The sequence below is a fragment of the Gossypium hirsutum genome, chromosome A06 (assembly GCF_007990345.1).
Source record: "Gossypium hirsutum isolate 1008001.06 chromosome A06, Gossypium_hirsutum_v2.1, whole genome shotgun sequence".
NCBI classification, from domain to species: Eukaryota; Viridiplantae; Streptophyta; class Magnoliopsida; order Malvales; family Malvaceae; genus Gossypium; species Gossypium hirsutum.
In genome coordinates, this window is record NC_053429.1 from 106,679,578 (window position 1) to 106,683,990 (window position 4,413).

At 36.9% G+C, this 4,413-nt stretch overlaps 1 non-coding gene across 1 annotated transcript; it reads right to left on the minus strand.

Annotated features, from left to right (window-relative positions):
- Positions 1–690: 690 nt before the first annotated feature.
- LOC121231108 (small nucleolar RNA R71) lies at positions 691–797 on the minus strand. Its single transcript, XR_005929176.1, has one exon. It is a non-coding gene; the product is annotated as a small nucleolar RNA R71 (small nucleolar RNA).
- Positions 798–4,413: the final 3,616 nt, after the last annotated feature.

Consider the following 4,413-nt stretch of genomic DNA (forward strand, 5'->3'; position numbering starts at 1 on the left):
ACTTGCACAAACCTACGCGTTACAAGTTTTTGGAGCCGTTTCCGAGGATTGCCAACTGTTGCCATAGTTATTTCTTTTGTGAAATTATTTATTTTCAATTTGATTTATTTCTAACATTACTAACTTATTCTTTTTAATTTTGTGAATTTCTTTTCAGGTGTTTATGAGCATAGATCAGATTATCGATTTACTCCCTGTAGACCCTGAAATTAAGTGAACTTTTAGACAAAGCATAGCTTAAAGACAAGTCGAGATGGACCCTGGAAATCAAAATCAAGACCAAGGTAATGAAGCCGATCGTATACGAAATCCCATCCTCATTGCTGATGATAGGGATCGATGCATCAAAAAATATGCTGTGCCATTTTTCAGTGAGTTAAATCCAGGAATTAGAAGGCCAGATATTGAGAAAACCCAATTTGAATTGAAACCAGTGATGTTTCAAATGCTCCAAGTGGTGGGCCAATTCAGTGGTATGTCCACGAAAGATCCATATCTCCACCTTCGATTGTTTATAGAGGTGAATGATTCATTCAAGATAGTCGGTGTGACTGAAAATGCAGTGAGGTTGAAGTTGTTTCCGTACTCATTGCAAAGTCGAGCACGAGCATGGCTCAATTCATTGCCACCAAGTTCTAAGAATTAGCAGAGAGATTTTTGTTTAAGTATTTCCCGCCTAGAAAAAATGCTAAGTTGAGGAACGAGATCACAACTTTTCAAGAATTGGATGACGAGTCTTTGTATGAGGCTTGGGAGCAATTCAATGAGTTACTTCATAAGTGTCCTTGTCATGGGATTCCTTATTGTATCCAGTTGGATACATTCTATAATGGTCTCAATGCATATATAAGATTGATGGTAGATGCTCCTACGAATGGTGCAATTTTGTCTAAGTCTTATAATGAGGCTTATGAGATCATTGAGAGGATTGCGAGTAACAACTATCAATGGCCAACAAATGGAACAACTTTAGGAAGACGTGACTCTTACTTCTTTATCGGCTCAAGTATCGTCTATTTCCTCTATGTTAAAACAATCTACCGCTAATATTGCTAATCATTTTGCAGCTCAGCCACCAAGTCCGTTTGAAGTAGTTTCATGTGTGTACTGTAGGGAAGGTCATTCTTTTGAGAACTGCCTTTCAAATCTCGAGTCAGTGTACTATGTGGGGAACCAACATCAAAATAGGAGTGGACAAAGACCCCAGTCTAACCTCTACAATCCTTCATGGCGTAATCATCCTAACTTTTCTTGGTGTAACCAAGGAAATGGACCGAACAACAACTTCTTGCAGCATAAACCCAACTAATCTCAAGGGTTTAACCAGCAAGCTCCAAAACCACCTCAAGCTGAGGCATCAAATAGTTTGGAGAACTTGTTGAAAGCGTACATGGGAAAGAATTACGCTTTGATCCAAAGCCAAGCATCAACATTGAAAAATTTGGAAAACCAAATGGGTCAGTTAACTACGGAGCTTTGTAATAGACTGCAAGGAACCTTACCAAGCGATACTAAGAATCTAATAAATTTTGGTAAAGAACAGATCAAGGCAATAGTTTTGCGAAGTGGTAAAATTCTGGAACCCCGATTCATTGATGTCGAAATAAGAATCAACCAGCTGTTGAAATTCCTACACCAAAGGAATCAAAATCTGTAAAGACTGACAAGGTAAACCCTAACTTAGTGAATTTAGATACTTTAAAATCTTCTTTGGATGCAGATTTACTTACTCAGAAGAGTTATCCAATTCAACCGAAAGTTCCATCACTTCTATATCTACAAAGATTCAACAACACAAGCAGAAACAGGAGGTACAATTCAAGAAGTTTTTAGATGTTCTGAAGTAGTTACACATCAATATTCCGTTGGTGGAGGCTTTAGTACAAATGTCAAATTACGTGAAGTTTATGAAGGATATACTATTTAAGAATAAACGACTAAGTAAGTATGAGACTGTTGCCTTGACAAAAGAGTGCAATGCGTTACTACAAAACAAAAAAGAAATGACTGAGTGAGTATGAGACTGTTGCCTTGACAAAGAAGTGTAGTGCGTTCCTGCAGAACAAACTGCCACCAAAATTGAAAGACCTAGGAAGCTTTACTATACCCTGTAACATTGGTGAATCTTACCGTGGTAAAACTTTGTGTGACTTAGAAGCGAGTATCAACTTGATGCCTAAGTCTATTTTCAATATGCTAGGGATAGGTGAAGTAAGACCTACAACTGTGACACTTCAGCTAGTGGATCGATCTTTAGCATATCCCGAAGGAAAGATCAAGGATGTTTTGGTAAGAGTCAATAAATTTATTTTTCCTGCTTATTTCATTGTCTTAGATTTTGAAGCAGATAAGGAAGTGTCGATCATCTTTGGGAGACTTTTCTTAGCCATAGGAAGAATGTTAATTGATGTGCAGAAAGGTGAAAAAACCATGCGAGTTCAAGACGATCAGGTAACCTTTAACATTCTTAAAGCGATGAAATTTCCCGATCCGGCAAAAGAGTGTTCAGTTATGGAAAAAAATAGAAACCTTGGTTTCTATGGAAAGCAATTTTAAAGAAGATACATTGGAGAAAGCCTTAGATGTTGACCCTTTGGAGGATGAAAAGGTGAAGAAAACATGGCTTTGATGGAAGCCAATCCGAGAAATTTTATTCAATGCACACAGTTTGAACAGTTGGAGTTAGAAGTTAGAGAATTTGTGCAACCCAAGTTGTCAATTGAAGAACCACCTAAACTTGAACTAAAAGTACTTCCTTCCCATTTGAAATACGTTTATTTAGGTGACTATTCCACTTTGCCTGTGATTATTTCAGCAAAACTGGCGAAAGATCAAAAGGAGCAAGTAATTGCTGTTCTAAAGAAATTTAAGAAAGCAATTGGTTGGACCATAGTTGATATTCGAGGTATAAGTCCTTCTTTTTGCATGCATAAAATTATTTTAAAAGAAGGTGAAAGAGCTTGAATTGCTAGGCAAAGAAGGCTCAATCCTATTATGAAAGAAGTTGCGAGAAAGGAAGTAATCAAATGGTTATATGTAGGAATCATCTACCCTATTTCAGATAGTTCGTGGGTAAGTCCGGTGCAGTGTGTGCCAAAGAAAGGTGGAATCACGATTGTTGAAAATGAGCGTAATGAGTTGATTCCAATGAGAATTGTTATTGGTTGGAGAATTTGTATTGATTATAGAAAATTGAATAAAGCCACTCGGAAGGACCATTTTTCGTTGCCTTTTATGGATTAGATGTTAGATCGACTGGCAGGTAATGAATTCTATTGTTTTTTAGATGGCTATTCGAGATATAACCAAATAGTTTTAGCTCCAGAGGACCAACATAAAACAACTTTTACTTGTCCATACGGTACATTTGCTTTTAGGCGAATGCCTTTTGGTTTATGCAATGCACCTGCAACATTTCAACGATGCATGACGGCAATATTCACTGATATAGTTGAAAATTTCGTTGAGGTTTTCATGGATGATTTTTCTATTTCTGGTAACACCTATGATATTTTTTTGAGTAATTTGGCTAAGGGACTGAAGAGATGCGAAAAGACGAATCTTATCCTTAACTGGGAAAATTGCCATTTTATGGTTAAGGAAGGGATTATCTTAGGGCATAAAATCTCAAAGAGAGGAATTGAAGTTGATAAAGCAAAGGTGGATGTAATTGTAAGATTATCGGCCCCAATTAATATGAAAGGAGTCAGAAGTTTCTTAGGCCATGTCGGTTTTTACCGAAGGTATATCAAAGATTTCTCGAATATTTCTAAACTGTTGTGTTTGTTGTTAGAGAAAGATACAGTGTTTGATTTCAAAAAAGCATGTTTAGAAGCTTTTGAAGATCTAAAAAAAGGTTAATCTCAGCCCCAATAATCGTTACACCTGATTAGAGCTCACCTTTTGTGTTGATGTGCGATGTAAGTGATTATACTGTTGGAGCTGTGATGGGTCAAAGAAGAAACAAAGTGTTTCACCCTTTTTACTATGCAAGTAGAACTGTGAGGGGAGCCCAACTCAATTATATGATAATTGAAAAGGAAATCTTTGCTATAGTTTTTGCTTTTGACAAATTTCGCTCATATCTTATAGGTACCAAAGTTACAGTATTTACTGACCATGCGACCATTAAGTACTTACTCACGAAGAAAGATGCAAAATCGAGGCTCATTCATTGGATACTATTACTCCAAGAATTTGACCTTGAGATCCAAGGCAAAAAAGGTGTCAAAAATCAAATAGTTAATCATCTGTCGAGGTTGGAGCAAGATGAGGTAACTCGATCATGTGTGCCTATCAACGAGAATTTCCCAGATGAACACTTATTTGAGGTAAGTCAAATTCATGAAACACCTTGGTTTGCTGATTTTGCCAATTATCTTGCATGTGGAATAATTCCTCGAGAAATGACAT